General features: G+C 41.4%; 1 protein-coding gene across 3 annotated transcripts in view; it reads left to right on the forward strand.

Annotated features, from left to right (window-relative positions):
* The window catches only part of LOC126195328 (RNA-binding protein fusilli), a 1,033,937-nt gene that overhangs the window by 570,661 nt on the left and 447,985 nt on the right, over positions 1–15,291 (forward strand). Inside the window, exon 1 of one of the 3 annotated variants that reach the window (XM_049933895.1) lies at positions 9,499–9,899. The exons of 1 other annotated variant lie outside the window; for it this stretch is intronic. The gene's annotated coding sequence lies outside the window, so the exon portion shown is untranslated. Of the gene's footprint in view, positions 1–9,498; positions 9,900–15,291 lie in introns of those variants that run through there. One more of the 3 variants, XM_049933897.1, reaches the window with a different exon arrangement.

Below are 15,291 nucleotides of genomic sequence, written 5' to 3' on the forward strand. Positions count from 1 at the left end.
TAGTGCTCAGCGCCATTTGAACCATTTATTAACCAGCTGTGTCCTTCGTGTTGACTATCAATGACTTGTCTATCTTGCAGATGATAAAAGGAACTGGATGTTACCGAGTAAAAATAGTAAGTCTTATCCAGTCATCCGGTACTTCAGTGACTTGATTCTTCTTCTTTCTTGAAACTAAAGTGAAACCCTGATCGTCAGACTTGAAAAAAATGTCTCATAGGAAAAGTACATGGTTGAAAATTTGAAGATGTGAACCAGCATTTACGGAAAAGGCATCAAGTAAAAGTTTTGTTCTGACTAGCGCTTTAGAGCAGAAATTGAAACTAAATCTAGTTGTAAATTTTGTTCGCTTTTCAAGTGTTGTTGCTTTTGCCTTCAATCCGAAGGCTGGTTTGAGGTAGATGTCCATGCTAGTGTATTCTGCAAAAGCCTCGAACCTTAGCATTACTACTGCAAGTACCGTAGATTTGAAATTGCTTACTGTAGTCATGTATTGGTCTCCCTCTTCCATTTTTACCCACCACTTCTCTCTACTACCAATATGGCAATTCCTTTGTGTGCTATCAACCAGGCCCTTCCGGCTTTTCAAGTAGTGCTTCGATAAGAAGCCATTTCATTTTCTCCCATCTTGCCAACTTCTTTCTGATAAGTGAACAAGATGATTTCATCAGTGGAAAGGTCACTCTCTTTGTTACAAAAATAATCTTAGTCAAATTACTAGAGGGTGTTTTACTGAGTTCTTTTGGGCACTGTTCTTTTTGTAGTAACGCTTTATTTTAGTGCTGCAGTAACTCAGCACAGGACCTGTCTCTGCTATTTTTTTATAAATGAAGGTAGGATTTCAGCGACGGACTCAAGAATGCGCAGAAATCACGAAAACGAAGAAAAGGAGAAGATTGCAAACGATTATAAGTTCGTATACTTCCACCACCAGTGTCAATTTGAATAAATTGCGTCGCGCCATTATGAAACACTTAAACAATTAAAATGCCGACGTTTCCACTGACTTTGCCGCGATGCTCTTCAGGTCATGTTAAGGACCGCTGCAAAGTTGGCCGGATAGTCGGCATTTTAATTGCTTTAATGTTTCATAATGATGCGGACTAATACTTAGAATGATATTAATTATATTGCCAAGGATTATTTCTCCATTATTGGCGGGGAAAAGTGCTAAATGTGCTTAAGTAAGCCTACCAGTTGAGTGACTGATTGGTCTTTAGCAAGTCTCACAAACGTTAATAGTACAAAGTTTTATCTCTAAGGTACAAGTACGTGCTTTATCTGGTTATATGAAGACTACAGAATTTTCGATTTTTGTGTAATTTTTTTACAGGCAACAAAATCAATATTGTAGAGCAACGTATCTTATGGAGACTTCGCATCGTATACTTTCGTACACTCTCTGATCAGAAGTATCAGTACACCTATTAGTGGAGATTAATATGTGGTGTGCACCCATCGCCTTTATGATGGCTAGTGCTGAGCACACGTTCAAAAAGGTGTCGTCTTTTGAGTGAAAGGCAGCCGATTTTTCCTGAAAACCAGAGGAGATAGCATTCTTGGACCCTGGGGTCTGGAGCGAAGCCGGCGTTGTAACTCATCCCAAAGGTCACGTTGGGGCTCGGGGCAGGCCACTCCATTTCAGGAATGTTACTGTCCACAAACGAGTGCCTAACAGACGCTGCTCTATGGCAGGGTGCGTTGTCACGCTAATACAAACAATCGTCGTCTCCCAACTATCCATTTACTTTAAGCAGTACACAGTGTTGTAAAGTATTTTCATATCCTTCCTTATTTCGCATTGTGTTTAGCATAATAAGGGGACCACAGACTAACAATGATAAACATCCCCATACCATAATGCCCCCCCCCCCCTACTTTATTGCTGCCGCTGTACACAGCGGAAGGTAACGTTCTTCAGGTATTCACGAATCATAACCCTTTCATCGGATTGGCACAGGGGTCACCGTGATTCAACACTACAAATCAATCGTTTCCAATCATCCACTGTCTAGAAGACGCGCTCTCAAGCATCGGTTAGCGTTGACTGCAAAAATGTATGGCTTATGAGAAGCTGTACAACTATTGTACGCTATTAATTTAACTCAATGTGCTCGCGGGACAGCTGGTAGTACTGTGGAACTCGCGGGTGATTCCTTCCGCTAATTTCTTGAGATTTTTTACAGCCACCCTCCGCACTGCTGGACGCTCCCTGTCCGTCTATACACATGAAGTCTGCCTGGTTTTGGTTTAGTTTTGGTTGTTCATTCGCATTACTTCACAATCTCATCACCAACAGTCGGCGTGAGCAGCTTTAGAAGGGTTGAATGACCCTGGTGGATTTGTTACTGAGGTGACGCGCAATGACAGTCACTGAGCTCGCTCATCCCCTCCTTTTAGACTGGTGGTTCCTCCTCTCTAAAATCTGGTGGTCCATTCCGCATTACACAGGGGTATGCGGATTCTTTTGATCAGATCGTTTACATTTGACGAACACTAGTAGCTCATCGAACACGTTCTATAACAGAATAATTTTATATGTTGTATAATGACAGCTGTGCTTTCCTTCTTATTCTCTGTAACAAATCATGCTGTCATAATATTTCATGTTTGCACAACGCACATTTTCGTTTAGTTCAATTTGTATTACGTATTACTTTGCCTCCGATGAAAACCACATCTTGGGGAGTTACCTTCACATTTTTATTTCTTCTACCAGAACCTGTATTTCCTTTCCACATGTCTCCTTAAATACTGTCTAAACCTTTCAATCCCTGCCTCCCTTCCATGTCATATCACTCTTATTCTGAAATCAGACTACAGTTCGAAGTTGTAGACAGCTTTTGCTCCAAGTATTTTATTCTGATAACTTCGGAAAACCAAAGAGCGTACTCTAGCGAACAAATCGCATAAAATTTATTCGTTCAGCGCAAGTGCTACTCAAAATACGAAACACGAACTCTTCTCAGTCTTGTTTTTTGGGAAATATTCGGGAGACCAACACTCTCAGCATCTTCTAACCAGATTGAGCGACGCAGACAACGAAGAGGGCATTATACACGACGCTGTAGGTCAGCCTCCTCACTATGGCTCTCCAATTAACTGTTATACTTCTGTACTGTAATTCTGTCACAGACGTCCTCTGATTTGAAAGATCATTTGAACAGAATGATAGTTTCTTTAAATGAATGAAACAAAACAAAAGTTGTGAAGTGTTGTCGATTTACCTTAGTTGACATTGAAAGAATAAGTTTAATGGATAAGACTCTGAAAGTACTAGATGAGTTTTGCTCTTTGGGCAGCAAAATAACTAACGAAAATCGAAGTAGAGAGTATATAATACGCAAACTGACAATAGCAAGAAAAGCATTCTGAAGAAGAGAAATTTGTTAACAAGGAATATCAGTTTAAATGTGGACGATAAACAGAAGAGATAAGGAGAGAACATAAACTTTTGAAATGTGGTAGTAGAGAAGAGTGCTTTGTTTGAGTAATTAACGAAAAGGTATTGAATGAATTTGGGGACAAAATACCTTTTGTGGCACAACTTTATTAGAAGGTGGGAATGGTTGACAACACGATTAGTGAGGCATCAAGGATTAGTAAATATTCTAATAGCCGGAAGTGATGGGTGAAAATTGTAGACGAGGAGCAAGGCTTGAATAAAGTAGCCGGATTCAAGTAGATATAGTCTGCAATTGTTACGCAGAATGAAGAATATTGCACAGACGAATGGATTGGCATAGAGAGATGCAGCATACCGCTCTTCGGACTGCTGACGACGACAAAAACAACACGTTTCTATAAATGTGTATACAATACAGTAAGAATCTGTACACAGATTTGAACATGAAGGATTAAACTTTTCATAAATTTTTTGTTTTCATTTTGGCATATCAGCAGTATTCATACAGCTGTGATCATACTTATCTGGCATATAAGGTTTAACACACTGAAGGTCAACGTGCACATTGGGTTTGATACATTACACAACATCATAAATAACCCCGGGGTACAGTAGCATCAAATTAGAAGTTGACCTGTTCTTCCAACAAAAATGCATATAAAAGGCGATAATCTTTCAAGCAGAACTGTGCAATAGTATGTCGGCAAACTGCAGCCGATGGTGACTAGACGTAGGAGGTGCCTTGTAGCGTTGCGTGTGTTCGTGCAGCCAAAAAGGATGTGATTGGCGTCCTTTTCTCCACCACAGTCGCATTATAGGGATGCAGCCAGACTAATACGAAGCAGATGCTTCCTGTAACAGCCATGGTTGGATGTGAGGTGTCTAATAGTGCTCGTGAGTCTTCTGGAGCATAGATCTTTGTCAAATGGTTCAAATGGCTCTAAGCAGTATGGGACTTAACATCTGAGGTCATCAGTCCCCTAGACGTAGAACTACTTAAACCTAACTAACCTAAGGACATCACACACATCCAAGCCCGAGGCAGGATTGAAATCTACGACCGTAGCAGCAGCGCGGCTCCGGACTGAAGCGCCTAGAACCGCTCGGCCACAGCGGCCGACCCAATCTTTGTCGTTCCAGAATTTAGGAATCGCAACGGGGTTACATTACCGTTACTTTTTCCGTTATGTTTGGAAGTCTCTTTCCATTCTGTGTTTCGTGTGTTAGAGATTTTATCCGTACGAGGACTGGACGTTGTTGTCCTCATCTTCATTTCATCAGCCGGCCGCTGTGGCCTAGCGGTTCTAGGCGCTTCAGTCCGGAACCGCGCGATTGCTACGGTCGCAGGTTAGAATCCTGCCACGGGCATGGATGTGTGTGATGTCCTTAGGTTAGTTAGGTTTAAGTAGTTCTAGGGGACTGATGACCTCATGTGATAAGTCCCATATTGCTCAGAGCCATTTGAACCATCTTTCATTTCATCATCATCTATGCGCAAGTCGCCAAAGTGGCGTCACATAAAAAGATATTCCCAAGGCGACCGAACAGTTCATCCCACATGTGGTCTCCCACCAATAGTGCAATACGATCATTTCATTTCCAAATGGAGCCTTTCGTGGTGTGGTGTTAATAGTAGCCTACGCGTGGGACAGTACTGTATACTGTGGTGGTGAAGGTCATGCCTCCTTACATCGTGTCGAACCTCCTTTTTCCCGACGTAGTCCATCACCTCGGCGAGGCATGGACTCAGCAAGTCGTTGGAACTCTCATGCAGAAATACTGAGCCATGATGCCTCTATTGCCACCCATAACTGCGAAAATGTAGCCGATGCAGGATTTTGTGCACGAGCTGACCTCTCGATTACATTCCATAAATGTTTGATGGAATACTTGTCGGGCGATCCGGCTGGCCAAACCATTTGCTCGAATTGTCCAGAATGTTCTTCAAACCAATCGCGAACAAATGTGGCCCGTTGACATGGCACATTGTCATGCGTAAAAATCCCATCGTTGTTCGGGAACACGATGTCCATGAATAGCTGCATATGGTCTCCAAGTAGCCGAACATCCAGAGGACCCAGTCCATTCCATGTAAAGACAACCCACACTATTATCTGGTCACCGTCAGTTTCCACAGTGCTTTGTTGATAACTTGGGTCCATGGCTTCGAGGGGTCTGCGCCGGACTCGAACCCTACCATCAGCTCCTACCAATTGAAATCTGAACTCATCTGGCCAGGTCACAGTTTTCCAGGCGTCTAGGGCCCAATAGATGTAGTCACGAGCCCGGGAGAGGCGTTACAGTCGGTGTCCTGCTGTTACCAAAGGCACTCACGTCGGTTCGTCTGCTGCCATAGCCCCTTACTGCCAAATTTCGCCGCGCTTTCCCAACGGATGCGTTTGTCGTATGTCCCACATTGATTTCCGGGTATTTCACGCAGTGTTGGTTGTCTGTTAGCACTGACAACTCTGCGCAAACGCTGCTGCTCTCGGTGGTTAAGTGAAGGCCGCCGGCCACAGCGTCGCCCACGCTGAGAGGCAATGCGTGAAGTCTGGTGTTCTGGACACACTCCTGTCAGTTTGCATCTCGACATACTGAATTCAACAACGATTTCCGAAACAGAATATCCCATACCGCGTTCTAAGTCTGTTAATTCCCGTCGTGCGGTGATAATCACGTCGGAAACCATTTCGCATGAGTACAAATGACAGCTCCGCCTATACACCGCCATTTTATACCTTGTGTACGCGATACTACGGCCGTCTGTGCATGCGTATATTGCTGTTCCATGACTTACCTCACTTACTGTAACATCCTTCTGTATTCTGAAGATACTGTCCGTGTGAATTGAGTTTCCCCGCAAAAATTACTCCGTAATTCATTAGAAAATGGAAATATGCAGAATAAACTAATTTCTTTACTTGAAAATCATCTGTAGCGGGAATCAAGCGTGCTGCAACAGTAGCTGAACTAAGGCACTACATTAATTGTACTCATTACTTTTTCCAATTTAGATTGTGATCTGTTTGTTATCTCAAAACCTTAAGATTTCTATTTGTTGTATCTTATGGTTTGCGGAACCTATTTTTAAGCTTGTGGGTTTCTAAAAGATGTACTAAACTGCATGTGCTGAGTCTGGTCAAAATTCAGTGATAATCCATCTGCCTTGAGCCTTTAGACGATGTTTCCTAATGTTGCATTGGCTGTTTTCCTACACTTGTATCATCTACAAAAACGAAACAACTGCATATCTGAAACTGCGAGTGAAAGATCATTTTATGTATAACAAAAATAGCAGGGGACCCAAAATATTCTTGTGGTACACTATGTGTGATTGCTGAGTGCCTATTGCCATGCGATTGATACGGAACTTTTACCAATTACTTTCTGTCATACACATAAGATTAAAACCACGAATCTGCTGTGTCTGCTATTCTGTAGTATTTTGCCTTAGGATATCCATGATTCACCCGATCAAAAGCATTAGCCAACTCACAACATATTCCTAGTGGCAGTAATTCTTATTTACTGTATATAGTAAATTATCCGTCAAGAGAAATAGTCTGTTCAGCTGATAGTCTCCGTCTCTAATTATAGAGTCGTCTAAAGGACATCAAATTCTCTTGCCCATTAGGTAGGAATACGTGGAACATTTTTATATTGTCTGTCCCCGATAGTATGTCATTTCCTTCACAGTTTCTTTCTAATGAAATTCTGGATCCCTCAAAGTAAAATATGCGAAAAAAATGGTTCATATGGCTCTGAGCACTATGGGACTTAAAATCTGAGGTCATCAGTCCCCTAGAACTTAGAGCTACTTAAACCTAACCAACCTAAGGACATCACACACATCCATGCCCGAGGCAGGATTCGAACCTGCGACCGTAGCAGTCGCGCGGTTCCAGACTGAAGCGCCTAGAACCGCTCGGCCACACCGGCCGGCAAAAGATGCGAAACACAGATAACAATTATAGCAACAGCATTTTATTGTAGCGCTGAGACAAGTCTTATAATATTAGGAAGACAACATTAATCAAGTTAGCGGCTAAGGTACGAAAGAAGGTATAAAGAATAATGGAATATTTCTTGTAGCAGATTTATGTTATCAGAAACAACAGTCGTCTGCTTAACTGTCAAAATTTTGCTGTCACAGGTAGCGGCACACACCACGCAAGTGTTGGACATCACTGCTACAAATTACGTGTATATGTGGAATCTTGTTTTTGATTTCAGGATACCTGAATATTATGACGAACTTACCATACAACGTACAGAAATCTGACGTGTTTCCTTCACTGGTCAAAATTATGTACGATTTACACTGTGACGACTGAAGGTTACAGTTGCTTTCACATTCAAAGAAAAGCACATCTGCTTGTATTATAAAAAATAAGCATTAACGAAAGATACTGTGATTGCCAAGCATTAACGAAAGATAAGTGATTGCCCTGGACGCCAGCGCAGTATCTATCATTATTGTCGGCAAGTGTAATTTGTTAGCTGTATGGTTTCTTGAGTAAGTTTCTTGTTATAAAGGGTTCTGTATTCGCTCAAGACAGGCCGGAGAACATTTTCAGGCATTAGCTGTAGCGTTCACGTCCAGCACTGCAGTGTGTGCGAAAAATTGAAACTACTGCATGGTTTGCATTCCGCCTGAAACTGTACATCTGTCTCCCTTTGCCTGGGTGACCCGGTTGCAAAATCGGAGGAAAGGCAACAACGTACCATCCGCAGTAGGGCCACACATAGTGAAGCATTGCGGTGTTCGTAGTAGCCTTCGGGAGCATAGCTGCATTACTGAAATAAATGAGCCGTTTTTATTAGTGGAGCAGAAAAACTAGACAACTAGTTTGGTGTTACCAACATTTTACTTCCGAGACGGAAACTGCGGAACTCTACCTTCCCAACTTTGTTTTTCCGTGATTTAACAGCTGTTAAATATACTACGGTGCCATATCTTACGGGATTTATCTGCAGTTGATTTCGGATGTGATTCAAATTCTGCAACCATTTCCATATACACACTGATTGGCTGATCAAAACAAAATAAAGCAATAATGAAGTATTTCCCTTAAAGTTCCAGAGCGATATCTTCATCGCTGTGTGTGCAGCATATTTAGTTTGCCTACTGCTACTCATTCGATACTACCTTTTCCAATGTTAATGCAGTGTCCGACCATTGCGTTAAAAGTGCCGGAAACAGCAGACTTTCAGCTTCTGAGGTTTATTTTACACCTGCCAGAAGCTGAGAAGCGGCCACAAGAGGTAACGTGTGTTGCTGCGGGAAGGCCCGACCCCCGCCAGTCTGTCCCCCCACCCAGAGTTGCTGCTCCCTTCTCCTCTCTCCCTCCCCGCCATGTCGTTTCTTCTTGCCTGTGGCCGGCAAACTCTCACGCTCAACCAGCTTACGGTTACCTGCTCGCCGGCGGACCAATGGCAGCGCTGGAAGCAACAGGTGCTACGACCAATAGGCGTAGATACCGCCCCAAAGAGCTCCGCCCGCAAAGATATCCACATCGGACGGAGCGGGCTCAGCTTCGCGTGATTGTGCCACTTACGGCTTTCGAAATATGTCATAGAAAATATTCCAGGAACAGTAAAGTGTTCTTTAAATATTTAAAAATACGATGAAAATCCAAGTAGCTGGTTTTAGCTACTACGTTTGATTTCATTGTTTGAAAAACATTCAGAAAGTGTAGAAAAACCTTCTTTATTCCTTTGCCATCTCCGTATATCTTTCGTTGTTTAAGTAGCACATATTTCTCCTTTTTTTTTTTAAATCACGAAGTTGCAAAAGTATGGAAATAATGAGGCAGTCGTAACCAATTTAAGCAACTGAATGTATTGTATGTAAAATCTAGGACTGAAGATCATTTTTCAGTGCTTTCTTTTCCAGTATGTTATCTCTTAAACCTTTTCCCTCATTTCAGCAACGTAAGTGCATTAACCCCGCTTGTGGAATCTGTAACGCGCTTCGAAATTGTACGACTGGCTGGTGATCATTTCTTACCGGAGCGTATAGAGCGGAGCATATCTTTGACGTGGACTCTTTGGCTCACCTTTCCTACCTGGCTCAGCAGTCTTCGCAAGACTTTCGGCCGAGCGTTAAGTTCCGAAGGTGTGCAGGCACAGACTTAAAGTAATTTTCAAACGGTGGATCAACTTAGTCATTCGATATCTAATTCTCCTGTGTTCCTCAATAAATAACTGTTTTTCGAAGTGACATGTAATTTTTGTGTTTATACACACGTGCACTGGATGTCGAGTGTTTGCCGTAGTGTGTGTTAACGCAGACGAGAAGTTAACTTCATCGGTGCTTTGTATCTAAGTCATTTACTGGGTGTGCGTATGTGTGAATTAGTCAACGTTTCGTCTCGAAGCTGTATAAATTGAAAAGTGCTGTGAAGAAACTGTGATATTTGTGTAAGAGCTGCCGCCCATTTCGTAGCATGTAATGCAGTATTTCGTCGCAGCTTGGCACCTGTGTAACATGGTGAATATACCTTAGTTGTACCGTACCAGTTTTATATGTAGTCCACTTATGTGTATTTTGCTCACACTTACTAAGGCTTGATTTCGCACTACGTTTACCGATACGAGCGGTTAAAAATAATCTTTTAAATTACGTTTTCCCGTTCTTAATTGCCGTCCACCCTGTGTAATAGACTGTTAGGACTTCACTTTCCAATTTACATGTGACCGATAGAGCATCCTAAATTTACTTCACAAGTTAATCCTTGTGACGCTGGTTAAATTGTACTTCCGGTATGCAGAAGTACGTGTTTGACTCCAACGTGTAAAGATGCTATGCCAGACACGGAGTATCAAGTAAATAATTTACACTAATATCCGGCTGGTGACCACTGTGTTTCCTGTTTAGTGCATTTCTGATACTAGAAGTGTGCAATGAAATCTCGCTCAGAAGTAATAGATTCCGATAAATTATTTCTGAACCGTATGATATACCGTCCTTGAGACCCTTCTATTATAAGAGACCACCGCTTACTTTTAGTCCCTAAGTTTTGCAACTGGTGTCATTTCTTCACGCAAGGAACTAGGAATTGGCTCAGATATCCATAGCTGTAGTTTTGAGGTGCAACATAAATTTTAATCTTGCCATATTTTGTTGTACCCGTATTAGAGATACTGTATTTCCGCTTGCCATTACCACAGATTCTGAAACGTATTCCTGTAAGTTATAGTACCGTTAGACTTTGGGTTTGACAATTTTCAGTCGCTGTGATACTCTGTTGGTAGTTCCCTTTTAATGTTTTTCCTAACCTATCGGTGTTTTCTGAAGTGTGCTCGTTGCAGATGACAAGTTTGTTTTCTATTCGTATTGTTAGAAAACTACTTTGAACATGGAAAGAAAACGTGTGTAAGCTGAATACGTCACACCATATGGAAACTGTTCGTAGACGTTGGATCTGTCTCCTGGGTACACTATCACAAGCCTGTATCATCTTTTACGTATAAGCGCCAAGCAACCTAACAAACTTGAAAATACTCGTGAGCTGGTTTGTTAAGTTTCAAAAAAGTGGAATGCGTACTGTAGGCGTGATCGCGTCGGTGAAGTTCACGCAGAGGACGTTGGCATCGCTTCAGTGGCGCCGCACGGTGTGTGGTGGAACGGCGAGTTCCATCTGGTTCCCCTGCGTCCGCGATGGTCAAAGTCTCAGTGTAAGGTTGGTGCCGTTTCGTAGAATTTGGTGAGGACTAAGTCGTAACCGCGTACAGTTTTATTTGGCGAAATTCGTTCTTAGGCGCGTCATTTGACCTAACGTAGAACTATAGACTCAGTGTCATCGTATATTAAATAGATTGCAAAAAATACAATCATTCCACGCTGGTTGCCGGTTCATTTTTATGTAGTATAGTGGTTTGTTTCTTGTTTCATATTCATTTGCTGCAGAATGTTATCCTTCTTCTGTTGCTAGCATCCCTGACTAATGGACCAAACTGTTTGATACATAAATGAGTTGGCCAGGTGAGCAAATAATAATAAAAAAAAGTTGGCCAGGATAAAGAACCGCCGGTCTTGTTCACAGATCCCCTGGGTGTTGTTTATCTGCATTGATCATTAAACTTCCTGGTATGGTAAATATCAAAAAAGCAGACAAGACTGGAAAAAGTTTTTACTACGTCACGTGTTCTGCACTGAGTAGCAGCGTTGATTATTAATTTTTAAGATTTTTTTTCTGGGTCCGTGTTGAGACTGGATTCATGACTGAACAGTGTCGTATAACTTCCTGCACTCAACTAGAAGTTGTAAAAACAACTGTCTGGTCGTCCTTGCGCACATTGACTGTTATTGTACCTAGAGCATAATGACAATCGTTTAGCGTTCGGAATACCGTATTCTACACATATAAAGTTGTTAGCACTGGTAAAATTCTGATACTGCAACGTATTCATTATGTATGTGAAAGTGACTTGGGCTTCAGCTGCCGACTCAGATAACTAAGCTTTATGTGACTGGGACACTAGTATTAGGGCTGTGGCGTACTTTCTTACTGTGTTGCGAATTAATTTCCTGTGGATAGGAGTGTAACGGCCAGTTATTGAGATTTAATACGTATCGGAATGACTTGTCAGCCGAAAATGATACTGAACGTGTGAACATTGAAAACTCAAAAATTATCGTTGGTAGGGGGTGGGGACAGTGATAATCATATTACATTTGACTGCTGTTATTCATGGTTGACAAATATTTACTGTAAAACAACTTCAGTAAATAAGCTATTACAGTCTCATTTATCGTCGCCATCAAAGTTCTTCATACGTCAATCTCTGTCAGCCGTTAATGTAGCAAAACTAGTGATAATCTTAATGTTTACTGGATATCTTGACTGCGCTCTTCTGAAACATTTCACCCGATTTTTATGCACACAGTCGCCGTGAGAAATATTACTAGCTGTGAATGACTGATCTGTTTTTCTAGTTTTTTTCAGTCGAGTCAAGGTTACTAAATTTAATAATCAATGATTTTCCAAGTACACTAATTTTATTGTCGCCTTCTGTAATGGAATAAGCACTGCACTTACGGAAGTCAATGTGGAGTTAAAAAGAAGTGTCGAGTATTTTGAGAGGTGGTAGTACCGATCAATACAAGGAAAAAAATCAAACGTGGACTCTAAAATGCGTACCTTAAGTTATGAGCATCTGTTCAGTAGAAAAGTTGTTTCACAGTATCTGAAATGAAAAACTGCTCATTGCTGTTAGTTATGAATGTGTATTGGACTTTTTTCCCTTGTTTTTGGTGGATACTCTGAAAACACGAGGCACTTCATTACTCTGTATATTCCTACCCTTTAACGAATTTCTTAACTCAAGTGTTTTTTTCGCATCTTGTTTACAAATAGACGATGTAGCTTTCCGCGATATCTACCCGATATATTTTCCAAGTGAATAAAAATGTAGAAACCCCTGTAATGTTTGTGTTTCACGCATTCTTTCTATATATTGATAAATTATCTAGCCACTGATAAAAGGTCTAAAAGTTTCTGTATCTGTCTACTGTCTGGTATATCTTCTTCACTTGCTTCGGCTATTGCTGATTCACAAGAACAGTGCTTACAAGGGAACCTCCCCATCGCACCCCCGTCAGATTTGGTTATAAGTTGGCACAATGGATAGGCCTTGAAAACCTGAACACAGATCAGTCGAGAAAACAGGAAGAAGTTGCGTGGAACTATGAAAAAAATAAGCAAAATATACAAAATGAGTAGTCCATACGCAATATACAACATCAACGATAGCTTGAGCTCAGGAGCGCCGTGGTCCTGTGGTTAGCGTGAGCAGCTGCGGAATGAGAGGTCCTCGGTTCAAGTCTTCCCTCGAGTAAAAAGTTTACCTTCTTTATTTTCGCAAAGTTATGATCTGTCCGTTCGTTCATTGACGTCTCTGTTCACTGTAATAAGTTTTGTGTCTGTTTTGCGATCGCACTGCAAAACCGTGTGATTAGTAGACGAAAGGATGTGCCTCTCCAATGGGAGCCGAAAACATTTGATCGCAAGGTCATAGGTCAACCGATTCCTCCACAGGAAAACACGTCTGATATATTCCATACGACGTTCGTGACGGCATGTGCGTCACATGACAGGAATATGTTGTCGACCTACCTAACTTGTACACTTGGCGAATGGGTTAAAAGATTCTTCTACCTTGCCCGATTTAGGTTTTCTTGTGGATGTGATAATCACTCCCAGAAAGTGATGAAAACATAAGAGTTTGTCACATAAACTGGAAATAAAAAATTAAAGTTTTCGCCCGAGGGAAGACTTGAATCAAGGACCTCTCGTTCCGCAGCTGCTCACGCTAACCGCGGGACCACGGCGCTGCTGAGCTCAGATTATCGTTGGTTACCTATCATGCACATGGACTACTCAGTTTGTATATTTTGCTTATTTTTTCATAGTTCCACGCAACTTCTTCCTGTTTTCTCGATTGATCTGTGTTCAGTTTTTCAAGGCCTATCCACTGTGCCAACTTATAACTAAATCTGAGGGGGGTGTTATGGGTAGGTTCCCTTGTTAGAGGTACTCTTGCCCGTCCCCAGTAAGCTGTGCCGTAGCGAGTAAAAATACGTAGTTTGCGAGTTAGCTGGGGAACACGTGGTTACTGTATCTCTATTACGTAGCATTTCACATGCATGAAGGTGCGTTGCTGGTGATAACATTCTTTATGCTCATGCCATTGCAAATATCTTCATACAGTTACCAAATTCCAGTGTGCGATTTGTGCTTTTACCAGTGGGGGGATAAGCAATTATCTTCCATACAGGAAACTGATTACCTCGTAATTGTCCATAGAGCCTTAAAATTAATTGTAGGTTCTAAAACATGGGCGTTAGAGTGATAGAGGCTTATAATTTTAGTCTGCGTGGCCCTGAAAATTCTTATTGGGGTACTGCTGTTCTGTATATGGTTTCTCACTCGAGAAGTGAAATTTTCGATGCATGTTCTATGATATATTGTTTTCGATGTTTATTATGCACTGTAAAAATTACTGCACCGGTAGTTCCAAGAGTCACCAGGTGTCTTCTTCTGTTGTTCCTGAAGATAGTACAGCTTTGTTATGAAGGTAAATGGAAGGAATCATTACAAGTAAAAAATACGATCTCTGTTACGTCGTGATTCAATAAAAATACGTTTGACCCCGCATCATAATCCAAATGTTGTGTTAATAATGTGTGCTCTAGGGTAACCACCGATTACTTTGGTAGCTACTACTATATTTATTGACGAGGGCAACGGAGGCCGAGTAGTCGATATTACAAGTAAAATCTAAGTTGCAGTTGACATAATTAAAGAGAAATACCTACTTGTTGATACCGTTCCTTGTAGCGGGTTGGAGACCATCATTGATTTGATTTATTCATCCAGGGATCATTTCGCAATGATATAGGAATTGTTATAATACAGTGAAAATACATAGTTCAAAATATACATTAGTAAATAATATATAGTATGATTTTGTGAGGATCGGAGAGGTATTAGGCAGCGGAATATTCTTCTGCTCTCAGGAATTGTAAATAGTGCGGCAATATCTGCGGCCATGATAATATCCACGTTCTCTTTCCGCTTTCTTTAAGTCGTGAACTGTACGAACCTGTACTTTTCGCTTAGAAATATGTCCAAACTAGGCTGTTGTCCTGTATTTGATTCTGGATAAGATTTAAAGATATATCACCCATCATTGGTCACATGATCCTGTGCATGGGATCTTCAGAATGTTTCTGTACATTCATATTTCAGATATTTTATCCTGCCCGTGTATGAGTTTTTGATTTCCAAGGTGTCGATAGTTGCTGCATGTTATGTGAATGTTTTGAAAAATGAAGAAAACCGCAGGACAGTTGTATATCGACAATCTTTTTTTGGGTA

This window comes from Schistocerca nitens, chromosome 7, assembly GCF_023898315.1.
Source record: "Schistocerca nitens isolate TAMUIC-IGC-003100 chromosome 7, iqSchNite1.1, whole genome shotgun sequence".
In the NCBI taxonomy this organism is placed as follows: Eukaryota; Metazoa; Arthropoda; class Insecta; order Orthoptera; family Acrididae; genus Schistocerca; species Schistocerca nitens.